The sequence below is a fragment of the Ursus arctos genome, unplaced genomic scaffold, assembly GCF_023065955.2.
Source record: "Ursus arctos isolate Adak ecotype North America unplaced genomic scaffold, UrsArc2.0 scaffold_32, whole genome shotgun sequence".
Taxonomy (NCBI): domain Eukaryota; kingdom Metazoa; phylum Chordata; class Mammalia; order Carnivora; family Ursidae; genus Ursus; species Ursus arctos.
Window position 1 is genome coordinate 6,009,044 of NW_026623008.1, and position 23,880 is coordinate 6,032,923.

General features: G+C 39.3%; 1 protein-coding gene across 7 annotated transcripts in view; it reads right to left on the reverse strand.

Moving 5' to 3' along the window:
- RERE (arginine-glutamic acid dipeptide repeats) overlaps positions 1 to 23,880 on the reverse strand; it is a 409,522-nt gene that overhangs the window by 291,493 nt on the left and 94,149 nt on the right. For 2 of the 7 annotated variants that reach the window (XM_057305330.1, XM_057305328.1), the window contains exon 1: positions 6,994 to 9,259. The exons of 1 other annotated variant lie outside the window; for it this stretch is intronic. The gene's annotated coding sequence lies outside the window, so the exon portion shown is untranslated. Of the gene's footprint in view, positions 1 to 6,907; positions 9,262 to 17,192; positions 17,860 to 23,880 lie in introns of those variants that run through there. 4 more of the 7 variants (XM_057305327.1, XM_057305329.1, XM_057305326.1 and 1 more) reach the window with 4 other exon arrangements.

The window sequence follows — 23,880 nt, forward strand, 5'->3', positions numbered from 1 at the left end:
CTCCCCCACCACCCCCTCTCTCATTCAAATAAATCTTAAAAAAGAGAGAGAGAGAGAGAAACATTCCACTACTGAATATTTCCCCTTATCTATTTAATGTGAGCGTTGTGCTCCGTGGAAAGAGCACAGCCTATGAAATAAGAGATTGCCTAGGTAGACGATCAAAGAATTGGGGGAAGAGAAAAGGGGAGGGGGGATGAAAACAAAACAAAGAATATATACACATGCAAAAACTCTTCGGCCTAAGTTTCCTAATTATTAAAATACCCACACACAAAAGACAAAAGAATGAAATATCCAAAACCAAAGCTAGAAAATAATCGTTCAAAAGGTTCAAACTAGCTATGTTTTTCTAAAAATTTTACTCAGGGCGCCTGGGTAGCGCAGTCCTTAGGCGGCTGCCTTCGGCTCAGGGCGTGATCCCCGCGTTCTGGGATCGAGCCCCACATCAGGCTCCTCCGCTGGGAGCCTGCTTCTTCCTCTCCCACTCCCCCTGCTTGTGTTCCCTCTCTCGCTGGCTGTCTCTCTCTGTCAAATAAATACATAAAAAATCTTTTAAAAAAATAAAATAAAATAAAAGTTTTACTCAATTAACAAATAAATGTGCGTGCCTTTATTACCACCCCTCACATATTTAAAATTCCTAGATGAATTCAAACTATTCTCCTGCTTTATATTTAATTTATGTATTACTAAGCAAATAAACAATAATATGTATGGCTCCCCCCAAAAAAATTAAGATTTAGTAATTTTTGTCATTTCAAAAGAACATTTATTAAATCTCTGTAGGAGAAAAAAACCTGTGTATTGGGGAGTAGATCTGAGTATTGAAGGCGTTTTGTTGTTGTTGTGTTTGTTGGTAATACCGAAAAATACACAAAGTTTTCTATATAATGTTATATATGTGTAAAACATCAATTCAATATATTTAACGCTTTAAAAACATTTAAAAAGATAAAAGCATTAAAACAAAAACATTTTTTAAAGAGAGCCGTTCTCCAATCTCATTCCTAAAAGACCACATTAAAAAAAAAAAAAAAAGCTGGTTATTTATCTGCTTCTGTATGTAAGCACTCTGGTTGTTTGTGCAACACATAAGCTGGCCCAAATAAGAAATCCTGAAAGCAAGGCAAAAGGAAGTAATTTCAACCGGCATTTACCACAGGCATACAAGTGAAGTCACTACTGCTACTGAGGTTCAAAACCAGCAGAGGCTTGAATATACCACTGTTTCCAACCAGCTATTTTTAAATTATTAGTAGATAATCTGGTGAGCTCGCAGTAAATACAGCTGTGAACACAGCAGTACACACCATCTGGAGGCTTTTGACTTAAGCAATCTTTCAAATGCACAGTATATTCACTCTATTTTGTTCCTTTGAAGCTCAACAGTCACATATAAACTGACCCTTTTTTAAAACCACAACTACAAAAGCTCATTCACTTTATGGAAAACAAGACAGGAGAAATAGACCTAATTGTTCACCTTTAGAACCAAATGATTACTTCAAATCTTTGCTGGCATAAATACTTTAATTCTGTAAAGAATTTCCCATACTTAACCTATCATATTCTTAAAAGCTCTTCACATGTAACTTCTAACTAATCCTCTGAAATCAAAATGTTTTCTGCTTTCTAAAGTGAGTCACATCCATTACCCCATTTTATTCCAAAACCTGAATACAACTGTCATATTAATCATCATAAAATCCTATCTACAGAATGCCATTACCATTAACCTCTTAAAGCATTGACTAGTTACTGCTATTAACCTGCAGCCTCTTCCAGCACCTTCTGGCACTTCCTTCTCTCACCGTCGAACTCAACATTTTCTCAGCAACCATAAACTAGCTTCTACTCGTTACCGGCCTTCCTCCTCCTCCCTTCTGGGCTGTACTGCTTGCACCAAACTCTCAGGGGCTCCACTGACTCCTGAGGAAAGAATAGGTACTTTTTCAGGTTGTTCTTCTGTTTCCTCCTCTTGCTAGCATACTGGCTTTTCTTTTCCAATAACTATACGTACATGCATTGCCTCAGCACTAAGCTCCTTCTACATGAGATTCAGTGCCCTCTGGTTAGCATAAACACATCTCAGAGCCAGGTGGGCCACAGCTGTGGGGGAAAAGGCCAGAGGAGGCCCTTTTAAAAAAGGTCACCTCTTGTAGGATGAGAGTTGGTCAAATTAAGAATAGGAGGTCAGGGGCGCCTGGGTGGCTCAGTCATTAAGCCTCTGCCTTCAGCTCAGGGCGTGATGCCGGCGTTCTGGGATCGTGCCCTGCATCAGGCTCCTCCGCTGGGAGCCTGCTCCTTCCTCTCCCACTCCCCTTGCTTGTGCTCCCTCTCTCACTGGCTGTCTCTCTCTCTCTCTCTCTGTCAAATAAATAAATAAAATCTTAAAAAAAAAAAAAAAGGAGGTCAGAGTTTGGCTTGGACTTCTGGCCTCCTCGAGGACTCGCTAGCTGCAAGGCCTCGGTCAAACTGCTTAAGGGCTCTAAACCTCAGCATCCTTATGTATACCCAAGGGGTATTTAAACCTGCAAGGATTAAATAATGCATGCAAAGACGGAAAAATACTAAGGAAATGAAGTTATGCATAATCCCATCATCTAAAGATTAGCACTATTAACGTTTGGTCTATTTCTTTCTAACCTTTCTCCTTAGCCTCTATGAGTACATGCAGGTATAGTTTGGAATCACAATGTATTAGCAGTTTGGCTTCTATGTGTTTTTTTTTTCTACTGGACTTTACATTAGGACTTTTTATATCATGATGATTCTTTTTTTTTTTTTTTTTTTTTTTTTTTAGATTTTTTATTTATTTATTTGACAGAGAGACAGCCCGGCGAGATAGGGAACACAAGCAGGGGGAGTGGGAGAGGAAGAAGCAGGCTGCCAGAGAACAGGGAGCCCGATATGGAGCTCGATTCCAGGACCCTGGGATCACGCCCTGAGCCAAAGGCAGACACTTAACGACTGAGCCACCCAGGCAACCCATATCATGATGATTCTTAATGGATGCATTATATCGCCTTATATAGATGGGTATGAGTCAACATTCCCCTTCTACTACTGTTTGGCACTTGAACTGACAAATCACAATGTTTAATTTCTTTACTGTTCCATTTTCCTTTTTTTTTCTTTCTTTTGCCTTCTCTATTCCACCTGTGACCTAATACATCATCTAGTTGTGTGAGACACATTTTATCACTGAAGAAAAGAATGGTGGCTTTAAAGAGTGATGTTAAACTTTCCACATTAAGCTTCTAAAAACCACGCGCATGCCCAGAAGGTCTATCTTTGCACAGATCATCAGGCTCCCTTTAATTTGTATTGTCTTCCTCCATTGGAATGTAAGTGCTTTAAGGACAGGGACTTCATCCTTTACTGTATCTTCAGCAATTAAAACAGTACCTAGAGCAGAATTAGGGCTCACTATATTAAATATTAGCTGTTAATATATCCCAGGCACATTCCTAAGAATTTTGCACACCCCCTGAGGTAGACTGATCATTTTCCTCATGGTTAAAAAGAAGCTAAGCAACATATTATAGGTCTCACAGTGAGTATGCACTGAAGCTAGTCAGAACTCTGGCAGCATAGCTATTAACCACCACGCTGTACTTCATAAATTGATTAATTATACTAACAGAGCTCCATATATAGCAGTAAATACTGAGTACGATTATGCTGACTTTTCTAATTAAATGTCAACATTATTGTTTTTTTTTCATTACAAATATATATCAACTATATAAAGGATTAGACAGATTTCGCAGGGCAACTCTATGACCTTAATCACAATTAATATTCAGATTCAAAAAATATGGTCTCAAAAAAACAAAAACAAAAACAAAACTTACAAATGAACTTTTGAAATAACTTGTTTCAATCGAGGATACTTAGTTCCCTCTATTTTTCCTTACATTCAGCAGTCGCTGTTGCCAATCTAAATGTTTTGATTCCTTTTAATTAGAGAAAATATTTTCTAGATAGGCTACACTGAAATTATCATATTTTCTGGAAAATGATGCACTTTCTTTCCTCATTCCAGGTTATTTTGAGAAGGATCCATTTCTCAAGAGTTAAAAAATACTTCAACCTACGCCAACCTCCCTTCCCCTATCCCAGCATTCCCAACAGCACATCTCCTTGTTCTTTTATCAGTAAGTGGGGCTTTGAAAAAGGCTCTATATATAAACAGGTTTCAGTCAATTTTGTTTGTGGCTTTTACTCTTTTTTAAGAAATGTAGAGGACAGTCTTAGAAGCCTCTGGCGGCGACTATCTCCTCAAGACAGAGGCAGATAATGGGAGACCAGACTACAGAGAAAAATGTGTCATTCACACTGCGATCTATTTTACAACCCATTTAAAAGCCTAGCTTTGTCACAATCCTATACTCAAAATACTCAAAGCTACTCAATCTGAAATACCTACCAATAACTTGGAACCAAAAACCCATTTTAAAATTTAAAGGTGGCCACACACGTCCCTGAACAGACATTTCTAAACCCTTCCATTAATCATCCAGTCCTTGGCCAAACTGCTGTTAGTCAAGGGTTCTCTCTCAGTCCATTTGGTTACAGTGTAACCAGAGTAAGAGACAGGGAGAAACAGTTTAGCTATATTCTCTGCATTGAGCTTAACATTTACTTGTTTTACAAACTAATCCTAGAATAGCAAACAAAAACCAGGTTTATTTGGGGTTTTTTAATACTGGCTTCCTATGTCACTATAAAATGGATGGTTCCACTGGCTACTCAGACTACACAATAGCAAGCAAAACCCTCTGACCTTGGAAAAGCATAGTAGATTTAATACCTACCAATAAATTACATGGTTTACCAATTTCCTCAAAACCAAAAATAAATTTCTAACAAGTAAACTATTTCATGAGTAAACAAAAGCTTGTCTTGTTCTATCATTTGTTTAAAAGCAAGCGTAGTGGCAGTGGGAGAGGGATTAAGAAGCACAGCCAGACAAGTCCATAAAACCTCCAGGGTAAGATAAAGCCACCCTGCAGGGGCAGCCAATGCATTCTCACCTAACAGCTGTACACAGTTGCACTAATTAAAATGAAAAGCTAGTCTGCATAACACACAGGCAATTCACTGAACCTTACTGACAGGGTGACGGGGTTCACCATCCCACTCTTCACCTCCCCCACAGGCAATGTAAACAATAAATTGGCACAAAGCTGAAGATACCTGAATTTGGAATATATATACATTCAAACATTTCAGAAATAATCACAACCATGCGGACTGAAACATATCCTATAGGAACACTGGCTATGAAAAACCATACACACACACAAAGGAAGTGGTACAGCTACATTACGTCAGCTCTCGCCTCAATTCATAAATGCAAAACCACAAAAACAAGACAAAAATGTAAATGGCCTTTTTCTGGAACCCTTCTTACAGTGAATGAATGTAGGTTAAGTCTTTAAATAAGTCACTGAACAGTACATTGATGAATCGCTTTCAACAGCCAGGGGAAGGAAAAGTGTAACCTTAGTCAATTCTATCACGCAACCAGATCAAATAACATTTCAAGCGCCGCCTGCCAAGCGCCAGGGCCTGCCAGAGTACAATGAGCACTCAAGTGCTCTGGACTGAAAACCACCTTTCACTGGTCCCAGAGATCTTTATAAAATAGTTTAAACACTACTAAATTACAGAGTTGGAAAAAACAAATACAAGCTCTAGCTGCTCCCACAGTATTGTGAAGTTGCTGTTAAGCCTCTAAAATGTCTGCCTTGTGTTATTTTACTAGGCAATGTAAATATTCAGAAAGGCAAGTGCCCTTAAAGCTCAAATCTAACACATGCATAAAAATGTAGAGTTGGTCGTGCATCTGGAAATAATTGCCCACAGATCAACGGGCTTACAGGGGATATTGTTCCCATCTGTAAGATTTCAAATCATGTCTACTTTACATGTGGAGTTCCTAGCCAAAAAGGAGGAAGAGAAGAAGGAAAAGGAGAAGAAAAGGAGGAAGAAAACCTCAATACATTAAATTTGGCATAGAATTTTAAGGACTTTATCAACTCAGTTCTCAACTTTTACTCTGTGTCTCAATCTTAAAGCACACAGACACAATTTCAAAGGGAAAAATTAATCTCTGTTGACCCCCGTGTTCATTCACATGATATTTTTTTTAATTTCCATATGGCTGAGAGGAGGCCTCCTGCCAAACAATGCCCCAAGGAGAGCAGTGGCACATGTGCCCCAGGAAAGCCTAAAAACTGAGAGTAAAACAAAATAACCCATTAAACAAGTCTCGGCAAACAGAAAGTGGTCAGGCAGGTCTCCCCAGAGCTTCAAGGAAAGCAGAGTAAACAAGGGGAAGGGGCGGGGAAGCCAGCACCTCAAACCAAAACAATTTTAAACAATTTAAATTTATAGCCATCTTTTCCAAAACTATGTCTGCATTTTTGCTAGTCTGGCAAAACAACAGTTTTTTGGTCCCAGAAACAAATTATATTTGTCACTTAAGTAGCCAAAATTATTTAAAATCAAGCCCATCAAATTGATTACATTTTTAAACTTAAATTTACTCCACAGTAAGCAATGAAGTTTCTAATCTGTGACTACTGGATTACTTTGCTCATCCTCAATAACCCTTTCCTTTCAGAAAAGACAAAAACATACACACACACACACACACACACACACACACACACCTTTTTCAAACAGTGTTTTCTCTGCCCTGAAGGGTGTTTCTCAATTGGTTTATTTAATTGGGATTTCTAGAGTTTGGGCGATTAAAAAACTAGTAAGCCCAACAAAAACGCAATGGGACACAGTAAATACCGATTCCTGATTCCTGGAAAGCCATCACCATTCCTAATACCGGAGTGGTTCATCTTTGCAGGGTCAGCTACAACACTCTCGGTACACCCACCTCCGAGAGCCCCTGTGCCCACACTTGTCCAAGTTCCTGGCCCGCGAACCGCGTCCCCCTTGCAGCACGAGGCTCTGGCCACTTGCCTGCGGCCGGTCGTGGCAGGAGCTGAGCCCGCAGGCCTCGTCCTCCTCCGGCGCAGGGCCCCCGCAAACTCAGGCCCGCGGGCAGGGGCGGGGCGGGAAGGGGCTCAGGGCGTGAAATGCACTTGCTAAACAAAAGGAGGCCCAGGCGGCTGCAGGGCAGCACAGCTCGGGCTCATGTCCTCCCAGCTCGGTGGCTCCGGGAGGCGGCGGCGCGGAGCCCCGCCCGTGGCTGGGAGATGCGGCCGCTGCTCCGGCTCGCGCTCCTTCAGCCCGGGCCGCCGGGCGACACTGCCACATGCCTGTGACCCAGACGCGGGGAGAGAAAGAGCAGCCACCCCACGGCGGCGGTGGCGGCAGCCGGAAAAACCCGGGCTGGAGCCCGGACTGCTCCGCGCGTATTTTTGCCTGCCGCCGCCAAGGCGGGGACGCGCGCGAGCGCGCCACTGCAATTTTATCTCCTTCCTAGCTCGGCCAGCCTCCGCTCTCCCCAAGTCTTCCTCCCCTCCCGACAGCCGGAACTGGGAGTCTGCGTGATTGATGGCAGCTCTTAATAGCGTGGTCAGCTAGAAAATGCATCTGCAAGCAAGATATTAAAGAGGCAGCGCATCCCCGTGAGTGATCAGCAGTTCACACATCCTAGAGCTGCCTCTGCTTCTGCCAGGAATATTAATGCCAACCACCCCTGACGTCTAACAAATGCAGATGAAATAACCAACAATCATAGGCATGCAGAACATTTGTTTCAAAGATACACAGTGAAAGCAGCACTGTTTGGTGTCAACATTTCTGACCCCAATTTTCCTTACAGATTTTAGGAATTCTCTGTAACTCATTTGTTTAAAAGTCTTCTCTCTTTGATCCTTTTTCCCCAAGAAAATAAAGGTCCCTCTGCTACATAAGGCATATCTTAAATTAGACTTGATTGAAATACCTAATAAAGTAGCAAAATAAATGCATATTTTTTGCCATGTGGCCTTATATAAACACATAAGCTACCCCAGACCCCTCATTAATTCCACTGTTCTGTGCATCTAAATAGAATTACCCACTGTTAATCTCAAATTAGTTTCTTCCCCACCCCCAATCTGATAAACGTAACACCTACCTGCTAAAATTTAGTAACAGTAAACTACATTTATACCATGTATTCCCTAGTAGTAATGGTCCAGATCATTTTGTCCCAATTAAATAAGACAGTCTATAGCAAATTTTTAAAAAACACATTCCTACAGCATATGAATTCAAAGTATTAAACTCCCTCAGTGTCAACCCAAATTTGAAAGCTACAAGCTCAAAATTTAAATGATCTTTTTTGGTATCTTTAATAGTACACCTTTTGCCTTCCAGGCAAGTTTCATGGAACTCTGAAATAACTTTATAAATGTTACTGGACCCTCCAAAGTCCAATAAAGTTGCTGAATTATTAGGTACCCCCTTACCAATAGTCAGTGAGAGATTTAGATAAAATGATAAGCCCAAAGTCTCTCAAAGGGGGCCAGAAGGGGGAGCACAGGGTAGAACCCAGGGGTCCTGCCCTGCTGCCATGGATAACCAAGTGATATACCCATTTGCTATTTAAACATCATTCTGCTGATTTCTCTTAAAGAAAAATCAAGTTATTCTACAGGAGATAGAAATATCTATCTAAAGCCACTAACACAGCACATGTACTGAGAACAAGAGCTGAGGAAGCATAATGCCTTCGCCACCCTGAAAGGTGCCTGTAATCAATACAAATCAGAGGTGGTCTATAGCGCAAGTGTAGCTCTGCTATAAGCTCCACTAAACACCATTTCTCATTGAGACCATCCTGAGAGGACCTGCAGCTTCAAAATCTGCTTCATAACCCCGTGGCTCTGAGATCACTCCATACATGTCAGAGATGAAATCGACCCTAAAGCCTAGCTACAAAAGCCACTCCTGTACTCAGACACGCTCCAATTTTCCAACCAGCTATATCTAGATACATGGCAGCGCCTGACGAGGGTTTTGGTTATTTGGGTGGTTTGTTTTTGTTTTCGTAGACCTTTTTAAAAACGCTGGTTTACACTGAGTTGTAAAGGACTGATGAGAACAACCAAACTGCTCTATTCTGAATTCATGCTGTACCTAGTCTGTCAGGGATTCTAAATGCTTTGACAGCACTTTATGATACTTATAATCTTTCGTCCTAGTCTTGCATCCTCTCCCAGTTCCCCACCTTCCAGTTATGCCAGTCTTTCAAATTCCAAAGGTATCAGGATTTCTACCACAGACCATCACTGCTTCTTTCCACTGGTGCAGGCAAGGTATTCTCCCTGCTCCTCCTACCCCCTATCCCTCCCATATCCCCCTCCCCCCCATTCCCACACACACATAGTTTAAAGCCTACTCCTCCTTCAGATCTCAGGTCAAATATCACTTTGTCAGAGAAACTTCCCTTGAGGCCCCGCTCTAGGTCAAGTTCCTTTGTTATAAATTCCCAGAGATCTGTGTTCCTTTCCTTCAGAGCACTGATCTCCATTTGTAATTCACTGGTGTAATTTTCTGATTAATGTCGGTAGACACCTCTAGACAGCGAGTTCCATTAGAGAAAGTTCTATATGTTTACTCATTATCAAATACCAAGTGTCAAGCATAAAGATTTGCAGAATGAATAAGTGAACAAAGAGCAACAACCCTGTTTTACTCATCTTGCATATTCTCTGCATAGTTCTCGGCACAAAGAAGCCTCTCTCAAATAAGTAGCATCTATGTAATAAATAGTATTTATTTTATTAACCTTTAAAAGTCTAGTAAAAGGAAGATTTTTATTCCTGCTTTATAGAGATATAAATAATTGCACCCAGAGTAATTCATTTTTAAAAACACTGAGACCCTAATCAGGTCCTATATGCAAGTTTACTTTTTTTTTTTTAAAGAGTTAATGAGGTACAGAAGCCATCATTAATTTATTCAAACCAAATTCTTCCTACTTACATGGCATTTAAGCAAGAGGCAAACAGCAGTAGATAAACTGGATAAACTACTAAATCTTGTACACAGATAGCAATATAAACAGGATATAAAAATCTGAAAGCACATGGTACATTATTTTGTCTTCAGCACTTCTCTGAATGCAAAAGTACTACCAAATTCTGCAGGGAGGAGGATAATCCTCACCTCTCTTTCACACTGAACTTTTTCATTTTTTTTTTTTTTCTAAAAGATCTCTATTTCCCTGACATGAAAGCCTTCATAAGAGTTCTTTTGACCTGAGGACTCCCAGTCAGTGGTGACAGACCATTCCAAAACCACTCTCCCCAACTCCCCAAACAAGAATTCATTTTAAACCCTATTAACCTGAGCTCTCATCTAAAGATGAGAAATGGGAGTTTTTGCAATAAGAACAACAATTTCTCACAAGTTTTGCGCTTGAGCACATGAAAAAATACAAGAACGTGTGAGATGAATTAAAAATATTAGATATACCCCACCTTCACCTCCAAATTAATCCTCATTGTTATTTTCAGCATTCCACATGGCCCTTCTTGGTTCCCACAGGATCTCACCCTGGCCTGTCTCTCTCTGCCTCCTTTTGTCCTGAGTTCCATTCCACATAAATTCCAGCTCCAGGTTTTAGAACACCCTACATTTATCAAAACAACCCTGTCAAGTTGAGTACCATTAACAGATAATGAGAGGAGACAACAGATGTGGTTAGAGGCAAAGCACTCCATATTCTACAGGCCTCAGCATGCAGCCAAGTGAGCTGACATCTGACTTTACCCTAACAGTTATAATTAAATACAAAGTCTAGTTAAACTAACATTAAAGCTATGACCAGGAACAGTACACAGGGGAAATGTAAAGTATAACCTTAGCAGTAGTTGAACAGGGCCCAGGCTATTCCTGAACCTTAACCTCCAACAACTACATTGCATTTACTCACTATGCCACTCTGTTTCTGTCACAGCAAAGGAGACTCTTGGCCACATCTTCTAAAGACAGTGGCTTTGGACTACTCCCCCAAGACCACCAAAGGGGGACAGAGACTGCATTTTTTTTTTTTTACATGGAAGTTTAAAGGTAACATTCATCTAACAATAACTAGTGAGGTCTGTCTAGATTCTATCAAGTTGAGACAATCAACATGCTTTTCTACAGCATTATCTAGTAAAATCATTCAGATCAAGTAACCTAGCTCACCCCATGCCCAGTATCAAAATGTGAAAGAAAAAAAAAAGTTAATCAAGCAAACAGTGACAGACTCAAGGGTTGTGTTAGTACTGGTTAGCTGTGTTTGCAGAGTGTCCTAGGACAGGCAGGTTTGTATTACTGTGCAGAATATAGTTACAATTTTAAACAAACTTTCTCCTTTCCGTTTTCCAACTCACAAAATGGCACCAGATAATAAAACCTCTGGAGTTTTCAAAATAAAAAAAAAAGAAACATACAGTTGTTTTTGAAGCTCTTTTGAATTGTTTAAAATTATTAGTTTTAAAATTTTTTAAATTATTATCAGAAAATCCAAACAATTCCATTCAACAAGTTTAAGTATAGCTAGCTCTCCAGGCTCTCTTTTAGTACATATGTATACAAACATACTCAAATACTTAAAAACATATATATTCATTTGTCTGGGGGTTCATTCTGTTTATTTTTATTTCATGAAAATGTAATCTACCATCCATGCTATACAGCAACTTGCTTCTCCCACTTTATAGCACAGACCGTTAACATCTGATTCCTTTTTATAGTGGCACAGAATTCTACACTGTGGGAGGACCATAATAAACAAGTCCCAAATTGCTACAACAAACTTCTGTGTGCATCTTTGCGCGTATATGTGAGTACTTCTAAATTGAAGGAATCTGTAGTTCAACAAATATGCACTTTTTAGTCAGAGATTGAACCAACTTGCCCTCCAAAAACATGGACCAATTTATCCTCTTCCCAACAGTAGGCCTCTTCCACACTGGCATTCTGGTGGTTTGAGTCTGATGTAATGCACTCTCCTAGGTCTCCTATCTTTCCTTATCCATTCTCTAGTCCCTTCCATGACTCATCCTAACTATGACTCCTCTAACTATAGGTAGTTAATGTCTATCCTCTTCTTAATCACACTCTAACATAACTCATCAATGAGAAGATTTACTCTCAAGTTACTTTTGTATCACTGACTGAAAAATTTTTTTCCAGCCGTTAGCTTGCTTCTTAGCAACAGATCCACATTTCGATGCCCTCTGGGTTCCACCACAATGGTTCCACACACCTTCAAATCACACTAAACCAAAATGTTCTTTCCCACAAGTCCTGGTTTCCCCAACAGTCCCAGGCACTCTTATTGCCCTGGTTAAATATTAATAGTATGCCCTTTTTAAAAGGAAATTTTGATTTATATTCTGAAATGTATGTGAAATCAGAATTAGTACATCAAACATAAAACACTTCTCAGTTTTTAGCACTACTGAATGACATACTATTTTAATAACAGGTAATTATCGGGGCGCCTGGCTGGCTCAGTCAGAACACACAACTCTTGGGGTGCCTGGGTGGCTCAGTTGTTGGGCGTCTGCCTTCAGCTCAGGGCGTGATCCCAGTGTTCTGGGATCGAGCCCCACATCAGGCTCCTCCGCTAGGAGCCGCCTTCTTCCTCTCCCACTCCCCCTGCTTGTGTTTCCTCTCTCGCTGTCTCTCTCTCTCTCTCTCTGTCAAATAAATAAATAAAATCTTTAAAAAACAAAAAAACAAAAAAACACACAACTCTTGATTTTAGGGTTGTAGGTTCAAGCCCCACAGTGGGTGTACAGATTGCTTTAAAAGTAAAATCTTAAAAGAAAAAAAAAACTGCAACAATAAAAAAAATAATAGGTAACTGTCATCTAATTCACAGTTTGCAAGTCTTATGCAAATCAAGGTCAGATGTTTACTAATATGAATTTTTAAAATAACTCTCCTACCCAATTTCCTATCCATTCATTTATCATACCACTTTCCATTCAGCCAACATAATCGCGATCAACTCACATAGTTTCTTTGTAGGTAAAAGTGCTGAAAAACAGATATATAAAAACTTACATCAATAAATTTGGTGATAACTATACCCACAGAAAAAGACACAGAGACCAAGGAGCATGTTGCAATAATTAGGCAAATATTCCAAATTATCGGGAAAAGGGAGCTTTTTATCTTCCTTAATGCCAAAGTCTTAATATTTATTCTTCTATATTTAAGAATAAAACTTATGACTTAATTTCAACCTAGATACTGTTGGAATCTATCTACATAATATGCTCTTGAAAAATAACTAGAAATAACATCAGATTCTAAAAATCAAGGAGACTAACATTCAGTAAAACCATACAGAGCACATTCTCCAAAATTAAATTTATAAGGATAATGTTAAGGTTGGATGTTAATACAACTTTTCTTTTTGATTTACACTTCCTTTTTGTTTTTTAAGATTTTATTTATTTGAGAGAGAGCACAAGAAAGACAGAGAGAGCACAAGCAGTGGAAGGGGGAGAGGGAGAAGCAGACTCCCCGCTGAGCAGGGAGCCCAACTCGAGGAGGAGCTCAATCCCAGGACACTGGGATCATGACCTGAGCTGAAGGCGGGCAGATGCTTAACCAACTGATTCACCCAGGCACCCCTGTTTTACACTTCCTAATAGAGCCTCAAACAAATATTTCAGTGACCAATTGCTAATAAACATTAAAGGGTTACTACTTCATTAAGTATAAAAATTATCAACATTTTAAAATATGTTCTTGGGGGGGCAGAGAGGACACAGCTTGCAGCACCAAGTCCCATTTTTATAAAAACAGAGAGCAGAAGCACTAACTCCGGTGTGGACTTATAGCAAACATCTCCAACACAGTAAGTCAATTGAAGTGCGTAGCCCTCTAATGGATGTAGGATGTGAAATAAGCCTTAAAACTACTTGAAAGAGAGACAAAGACCTCCAAGATGGCATATGTTTAAAAAACTTCAAGACATTTTCATCTCTATTTTAAAACGCACTAGTGATCTCAGATTGTATAGATGAAATCACAATGTTCCAGTAAAGCAATACTTTGAAAGGGCAAAAATACAGTTAAATAGAGAGATTTCTCATTTGAAAAAGCATTACAGATTAAAAACAAAAAACAAACAAAAAAACCAAAGAGTTTTGTGGAAGAAATTAGCTCAAGGACTCATGACCCTGACAGGGGGTTTAGAATAGGGCCCTTCCCATACTCTCTGAGCTGACAACATGTAATAAAATCAGTGGGAATACCCAAGCAAGTTTATTGGAAGTAATCTTAAGAAAACTAAAAACCCCAACTGGAATCATTATACCAAGAATTCAAAATACCAACCAGACAGATATTTATAAAACTAAAATAATGATTATAAACCCAAAACAGTGCTTTGCCCTTTAAAAAAAAAAAAATTCTGATATGTGTTCTCTCTGGTAATAAATAATTCCAATGCCTCCAATAAACTAAACTCCTTTAAAATAAAATCACAATCTATTTTCAGAAAAAATATGAATTTGAATGTTTCAAACATTAGGTGAGTATGATTTCCAAGGTTCCTTATCACAGGTAGTAATCCAGTATTTTTCTGCTTAAAAGCCAATCACTTCTCTCTAGAAAATGTCAGAAGACTCTATCTAGTTCAAAATATCCATTCAAACATGTGATACATTGTCTAAGACAAAAATCAAAAGCCAGTCTCAAGAATGTTTGACCTAAACAACACAGGGTGGTTTCTCTTCTTTTCTTTTGAAGGAAGGAGGGGGTTAGAGGTGAGTGAGATTATTGTGAAGACAAATTCTGAACACCCATTCAAGTTTAATTTTAACTGACCTGAAAAAGCAAATATTTGGGCTACAGGAAACACAACTTAGTACAAAGGAAGACATGGGCTAACTTTTAACATTTACATCACTTGATTAATTCTAACAATAAAACCTAAACACAGATCATCCCCTCCAATCTGCAGAGCAAGCTAACTAACTATACGATGAAAAATATGAGAGCCCTATCAGACTCTGGTATATTTAAACAATTACAATGTAAAGCATGTTCTTTCTCACTAGTGAAAGGAAATGACTGCCAAATGCTTCTTTTACAATCTCTCTAGAATAGGGCAGATCCTTTTAATGTGAGATTTTCCTGACATTCCAATTGTAGCAGGCCTTGAACAAACAGAGACGCATTAAAAGCTGACCTGGTTCTATTATCTTTTATTGAAAGCCTAACAAAGATCAGACATGAGTCCAGTGCTATTTACATTTTTTGGTGCATTAATCACTTTTATACTCAAGGGCTTTAGAAAAATTCAGTAGATTTTTTTTTTTTTTTTAAATGACAATAACCACAGGATGTAACCATAGCTGTATTGGTCGTTTCTCAGGAAGGTCAGAAAAGCTTTAAAAACAGGAAGTCTGTGCTATAAGGTTGAAAAATGTTTGTTTTAAGAGTCTAAGGCTTTATGGTTGCAGTTTGAAGTCAGGTGTTATGGAGGACTAAAGTTTATTCTTTCCAGCCAATGATTAATGTCCCTGGGGAAAGGCCAAAAAGGTGCCTCAACAACTAGAAAAGCACATTATCCTAAAATAAGACTTGTTATGAAATCTGAACTATAAATCTTCCTAGCTATCCTTCAACATTAAAGAGGAGCTAATTTAGTAAGTATAGTAGGAGGAACAGTTTATCTCTTGTGATCATTTATAAAGGCTGAAGAAAAACCATAGTAACCAGTGCTAAAACAGCCACATAGAAACAGCCACATAGAAAATTAGCAGCTGGATTAAGATTGATACTTGCCATTTTATACATGTTTTCTATTGATCACCTCATTCGTCACCATTACACTAAATTAAACAGAAATCAAATACAGTAACAACAATCTTTCATGAATGCAAATTTTGCAAAGAAACCAAACCAATGCAGATTAACTTAAAAAAGCTTTTTTATTCCCAACAAAACGATTGATTTCTACTTTTAAAAAGGGACGTAATTTGGGCGCCTCAATAGCTCAGTCGGTTAAGCATCTGGCTCTTGACTGAGGTTCAGGTCATGATTTCAGGATCCTGGGATAGAGCCCGGCAATGGGCTCTGCACTCAGTTGGGGAGTCTGCTTGAGATCTCTCTGTCCCTCTCTCTCTGCCTGTGCCCCTCCCACCACTCACAGACTCTCTCTCTCTTTTAATTAAAAAAAAAAAAAAAGCACATAATTTTTTAAAATTCTACTAGAGTGCAAAAGAAATTCATAACATATCCAACATGAAAGATGTATTATTTAGAAAAATTCAGTTTCATGACTCTATTCTTTATTTAGCCTTTGCTTAAACAGGCAATCAAAAACAAAGGCTTTGTCATTTGTGGGCTCCCAATTTATATGGAACTAAATGTTATATTATGAAGAATTTAAGGAAAAAAATCCAAATATTATAATGCATATCTTATCAATTTAAAATCCATCTGGATTCTATTTTTTTTTTTAAGATTTTATTTATTCATTTAAGAGAGAGAGAGAACACAAGCAGGGGGGAGAGACAGAGGGAGAGGGAGAAGCAGACTCCCTGCTGAGCTGGGAGCCCGACATGGGGCTCAATACCAGGACCCAGAAATCATGACCTGAGCCAAAGACAGATGCTTAACCTGCTGAGCCACCCAGGCGCCCCTCCATTTGGATTCTAAAGGGCATTTCTTGGAAAATCATAATATCAAGATAATATGCTTTAAAAATATGTACACAGGGATGCCTGAATGGCTCAGTCATTTAAGCGTCTGCCTTCAGCTCCAGCCATGATTCCAGCCCACATAAGGCTCCTTGCTCAGCAAGGAGCCTGCTTCTCCCTTTGCCTGCTGCTCCCCCTTGCTTGTGCTCTTTCTCTCTGTATCTCTCTCTCTGACAAATAAGTAAAATCTTATAAAATAAAATAAAATAAAATAAAATAAAATAAAATAAAATAAAATAAAATAAATAAATTTAAAAATAAAATAAAATAAAAACACAAAGGGCTATTACCACAAAAATCCCCATTTATCCCAACATGCGCCAAGAAGGAAAACAAGGTGGTTTTCCATTTGATGTTCATAGCTGCCTTAAAATTTTTTAATGTTTACCTCCACAATATTCCTACAAGGGTTTGAACTACCTTCATTTAACATATGGGAGTAAAATGACATTCCCTAGGTATCCTACTTATCTTTTAAAAGGCATCATTCTAACAACAACTAACCTTAAAAGGGTCCTACTGGTGTTCAATTTAGTGTACACTGCATAACAGCCAGGCTCCTTTCCTGGAAATTGGAAGACAATAAAACAACGCCTTCAAAATTTTAAGGAAAATTAGTATCTAGCCAAATATTCTATACCCAAACGACTAATCAGGTGTAAGTATAAAATAAAGACATTTAATACATTCAACCTCAAACTATTTACTTTCCATGCACAGTCTTTCAGGAAATTACTCAACAAATGAAGGAGGGAACCGAACAAAAATCTGTGAAAAATTATCTCCAAGGAGATGCTCAGAGTGACATGCAAGGGAAGACCCCTTCCAGTAGTGAGGTGGCACGTCTAAACATTAAACCGAGACAAAAGGTTCCAGAATGGATACCACCAAAAATGCTTTATAGCATCCTTACCATTTTCCATCACATTGAAAGGTGCTTTATTTAGTTCTGTTGGAAAATGAGAGGCTGATTTAGAGATATGAACACACAGAACTAAAGAAAGAAATAAACACAAGACAGAGAAAGAATTATCAACTCCAGGAAAGAAACTGAAGAAGTCATACAAGAAAAGGAATTAAATTATAGCACCACAGGTGCATCAGCTACAAGAGTATATGCACTGGCATAATAAAAGAAAGAGCTGATATTGATTTAATCACTAAATGTGATATAACTACATTGGGAAGATGGAGGAAAAAGCAGATGATATAAAAAAGCTAAATCCTCATCTCCCATCAGGCCAAGTCAGCAAAATAATGCCTAAAATAGAAAACAAAAACATAAGCAAGTTCTTTATCCATAATGAGGCAACAAAAGAAACAGTCTAAAAAGTTAAAACAGTGCCGGGCTGGCTCAGTCGGAAGGGCATGCAACTCTTAATCTTGGGGTTGTGAGTTCAAGCCCCATGTTGGGTATAGAGATTACTTAAATAAAAACTTAAAAAAAAAAAAAAAAAAACACTTAAAACAGGTTGTCTCTGGGGAATGGGACCCAAGGATGGAAGGGACAAATAAGAAAACTATTTTAAAATAAATAAACTTTGCAACACATTTGATTCTTTTTCTTTTTTTTTAAAGATTTTTTTTATTTGAGAAAGAGAGGGCATGAGTGCGGGGTGGTGGAGGGAAGGTCAAAGGCAGAGGGATAAGCAGACTCCCCGCTGACCATGGAGCACAACATGGGGCTGGATCCCAGGACCCTGAGATCATGACCTAAGCCAAAGTCAGACACTTAACTGACTGAGCCACCCAAGCGCCCTACAACATTTGATTCTTTAAGTCCATGTATGTATAGTACCTAGATAAAGTTAAAGTAAATATTAACAATATTGCTGAAAGAACCTAACTACTTCTTTTGAGAAATTCACTGACACATACCATTAGCGTTTTATGGTGTGCTTTGATTACCTGGTGAACTGAGTTGTAAATTTCAGAACTTCAAATTAAAAAAAAGAAAGAAACCTAACCGAAGGAACGGTCAATCATTTTAAGGCACAGGCACCAGAGCTAAAATCTCTTTTCTTCAGAGAAAGTTATACTACATTTTGCCACCTGCTGGCAAGATTCTTGAAATTTTGCCACTCCATAATAATAATCTCAAATTTTTAAAAAGGAAAAAGGGGGAAAAAAACAATCACAAGAAACTTTAAAAAAAGATACAACAACCAAATTCAATCCCAATAACTTTACTTCATAAATGAGAAACGTTATCACTAAAGTAACAGCTTTTTTAAAATGCTATAAAAGCAAAAGTACAGATATATTATTATCCAGCTTCAAAGAACTGAACATGATCATCTAAACAATGTTCGGCATTTTATCCATTTGTTTACCCAAAGTTATATTCCATAATTGGCAAATTGTTTTTTAAAAAAGAGAATATGATGGATCAAATAAAGGGGAATCAAATGCGTTCCAAATACCAGTTAGAGGCAGAATCTGCAAGCTTATCGTTAGGCTAACAATGGCAGTTTTCAGCGTCTCCCAAATGCCATGCCTGGTCTTTGATTGAGAATACACGCTGCTGAATTTTAATGCCATTGTTTTGTCAACAGAGTGCTTGCATCCACTTCACAGGTTCATTAATAATCCTCTAAGAAGACCTAAATTAAAGTTTGGCAAGCAGTTTCTCATGAAACGAAAATTTGTTTCTGGTTTGTTAGAACTAAATGTGCCAAGTGGCAAATTAAGATGTGGGAACATACTTTTAAAGGTTATGCTTTGAAAGTATTCAATGACTCAAACAGGGGTATCATTGGGCAGCAACAAAACAAATACTAGGATACCTATTTCATTTACAATCTGTTAGGTTTCAGGTGGATAATTTTACGATAACCACCAAGAACTAGTAGGGTAAACTTTGAAAGAAGACAGACATACAGTCCCTAGATCTCCATTAGAGAACTGGAAGGAAACCAGAATGGATCCCACTTCCAGCATTAAAAGCAACAGAAAAAGAGTCCAGTAATTCCCAGAGAACCTGCCATTGTGCGACTACATTGTGTATGTTTAGTGTCCGTGGGAATGCTGACGTGTGCACTGCAAGTGGTGACTAAAGAGTCAATTAAGTGGTGGGAAAGGGCTTACAGCAAAAATTTAAACTAAAAATAATCCATTTACAGGAGAGCAGTACAAGAAAAGCTGGCTAAACTATAATCCAAGTCTGTATCCCTAGCTTCAATAGTAAACACAGTTGTTAAGAGTGGCTAGCACACAAGTCCATTAAGTGAACGTAATTTCAAGTTAAAAACACCTGTTTCAGCAATGGTATCCTTGTCACAGCCTCCATTGCTCTGCTCAGAGAGAGTGTGAGAGTGAGAAAAAGATCAGGTATGACACATGAAAGACAGAGAACAGTCAACGGACCTTAGGGAACATTGGACCTTTGCAGGAATTCCTAAAATTTTAAATTCTAAAGCTGTTAGATTTCTAGAACTTTATAAATTCTCTCAAGAAATAAGGTCAGGTGAGAATGTAGTCTCTCCCCCTGCTGTTTCTACTCCTCACTAGCTGAGGCAGTATGCCTGGTTCCACTCGGAAGAGTGTCAAAATTCAGAAAAATTAAGCAAACCAGACAAGCAAAGGCAGAAATGTTGTACAGTTCATGAGGGAAAAAGCAATGGTGCAAACCAATGATCTCTGACCTGTAACAAAGCACTAGTCACTGAAACTTTTTTCAGTTCTGGGAATAAAACTGTTTCATTTCACCAATAGTGAAGTTTAGGCCTATGTATTTTTCCAGGTAATTTTAAGTGATGCAATCCTCACCTGGTGCCAGGCAGCACCAGTCCATCCTAACCCCCTAGCTTCTCCTAGGGGAGAATTGTCTTTGGACAATTTACCCTAGTAGACAAGGGCACCAGCTCTGAAGTCAGGTGGCCGGGTTGCCCCTGTTTCAGATTTATTAACAGAGTAACCTTGGGAAGCCTCCATATGTTCCCCTGTAAAATTCATATTTTCATATGAATTCATAATAGTACCTAATACATAAGGTTATCCCCTGTAAAATTCATATTTTCATATGATTCATAATAGTACCTAATACATAAGGTTATCACAGTGATGAGATGAAACAGCTTGAAGTAAAGCCCTACACGGAGTGCTGGGCCCACAGTCAGTGCTGGGGATTATTAGCATTGTGATCATGGACGCTATCTTGGACTCACTGTAAGAACATGGTTAAAACAGTGAGCCTGGGCCTAAACCACCCTATCAGTCAGGTTAACAATTCATTATCTGTTTACAAAGCACAGTACCAGGCAGGGCATCAACATTTTGCTTTTCATTCTTATTACCACCACCACTGCATTATTTACACGAACAGAGGAAGACGGTGTCTGGACAGATACTCAGCTGGGTCTGGCAAGCAGAACATCTTTCACAACAGACAGGGGCTGTCTCAGCAGCCAGACCCTTCCCTTGCCTCCACCTTCCCCTGCACTACTCATCTCCACAGAAAAGAGTGCAGTGGAGACACACAGTGACCACGTATATCAAAATGCTTTGGTCCAAGCACTCTGGCCACAGATTTTGATGCAGCAATCCATCACTAAAAGATCCTTTTTGTTCTCAATTTATGTCCTTAAAGTATTATTAAATATCCAAAGGGGCCCACGGTGTTAGAGACAAAAGGAATACGGAGGTGGGGAGGGAGGATAGATGTATTTCCAACAGGCACCCCACTATATGTTTACCAAAGCAAAACTAATAAACTTACTGAAAAACACCAATTTATATAACATAAACATAGAACACAAACGATGGAAACATGCTACTTAATTCAAATTAGAGAAAAGACATGTCTATCAAAGAAAGGGTTTCTATAGAGAGAATCACAAGCACTGTATTAAATGTTTCCTCCTTCCAATTTTCTCTGGACTAGTAAAAGTAAGCCTATCGACAGTTAGTGGATTAAAAACATTTTTCAAAACACCTGAAATAAAAATTTTTCTTTTGCAGGAAGTACATTTAATTGGCCAAACAATAAGAGTTGGGTTTTTTTTAAGATTTTATTTATTTGTCGGAGAGAGCAAACACACGCACGCACAAGCGGAGGGAGCAGTAGGTAGAGAGAGAAGTAGGCTCTCTGCTGAGCAAGCAGCCTGATGTGGGACTCCATCCGATGACCCTGGGACCATGACCTGAGCCGAGGGCAGACGCCCAACCAACTGAGCCACCCAGGTGTCCCAAGAGTTTGTTTGTTTTTTTTAATCAGATCATTTTATTTCCAGTAAGCAATCTCCACCCCTACATACTTTCATATAGAGATGTTGCTTTTTTTTTCTATTTATAGTACTAGGTACATACTCACGGATTGATCAGTTGGTTGAAGATAACCCAGTCTTGCTGAGGCATGGAAAGTAGGGGATGGAACAGGAAGAAGGGAACTGGAGACCGGTGAATGTGCACAGAAAAGCACTTTCTTTTCTGGTCAATAGCTTGCCCAGAGAAAAAAAAATGCATTTGAAAATTTCCAAAAGACCTTTCTCCAAGAGTAGACTATTACTAATCTAATTCTTTAAAAGCAAATAAAAAGTAAAATAGTAATTAATCTTGGTTTTATAAATCTTCCTCATTTCAAAGTCCATCCTACATACCTGCTAGATAAATGAGTTCCAAGTTTATGCAGGTTTCTACACATTTAAGCTTTCTCGTTCAGACTCATTCCTTTCAGACGCATTGATTTTGAAGTGCGTCCACCTCCAGAGAGTGCAGAGCACTCTTCTCAATGCCACCTCTCTACCCTCCCACATAATTCTGCTGCAATTCTCACAGATTTAAAATTACTTTCTCATGTATTGGTCTCACTGTTACATGGAGCTACTTCAGGGCACTAGGCATGTTTTATTCATTTTTGTATTTCCAGTTTCCTAAATAATTTTTTCACTCATTAAAAGAAGCTTACTGAGGGGCTCCTGGGTGGCACAGTCATTAAGCGTCTGCCTTAGGCTCAGGGCGTGCGTGATCCCAGTGTTCTGGGATCGAGCCCCACATCGGGCTCCTCTGCTGGGAGCCTGCATCTTCCTCTCCCACTCCCCCTGCTTGTGTTCCCTCTCTCACTGGCTGTCTCTCTCTGTCAAATAAATAAATAAAATCTTTAAAAAAAAAAAAAAAAAGCAGCTTACTGAGCCTACTGTGTGTCAGATGCTATATTCATTCAACCAAAATGTACTGAACAGACACTGTTCTAATAAACATTTGGAACACACCTGTGAACAAAGTGGCCTCATGGATCTTACATTCTGCAGGAGGAAACAAATAATAACCAACAGATACAAGACATACATTATAAAGTATATCCAAAGGCAGTAAGTGCTAAGGAAAAATAAAAAGTAGATCAAGATAAGGAGGCTTGAGAGTGTGCCAGGAGGAGGCCCCTGGGTGGCCCAGGCATTAAGCGTCTGCCTTTGGCTCCGGTCTGGGTCCCTGGATCCAGGGATAGCGCACCGCGTACGGCTCCCTGCTTGGTGGGAAGCCTGCTTCTCCCTCTCCCTCTGCTGCTCCCCATACTTCTGCTTGTGTGCTCTCTCTTGTTCTCTGTCAAATAAATAAATGAAATCTTAAAAAAGAGAGAGAGAGAGAGCGAGCATGCCAGGGGCAGAGCACCAGCTGCAGTATTAAAATGGGTGGTCAAGGCAAGGACTCATGAAGAAATGACATTTGAGAAACCCCTTCATGAGGTGAAGAAGTTAGCCAAGAGCATAAAGTAGAGCTCTAGAAAAGGGCATTCCAGGCAGAGGAGGCACCAGAAGAAAGGCTAGTGGTTTAGCAGTCTTTCAGGAACAGCAGTAAAAGGCCAGAAGAGCTGGAATGGGAGGGGTGGGAGACACTAGTAACCAGATCAGAGAGGGCCTCATAGGCCATTATATTTATTATTATATTTATTTATTTACTTATTTATTTTAGAGTGAGAATGGGGGGAAGGGACAGAGGGAAAAAGAGAGAATCTCAAGCAGGCTCCACACTCAGCACGCAGCCCAACACAGGACTCGATCCCAGGACCCCGAGATCGTGACCTGAGCCAAAACCAAGAGTTGGACGCTTAACTGACTGAGCCGCCCAGGCACCCCAGACACAACCTTCTTTGAAGATCGCTGCCCTATGCTGTCACAGCTTGGATGGTTATCACTGTATTCTCACAACAGCTGGGAGCACTGCAGAGGGCATACGTCCCTAAGCTCCTCAACACAGC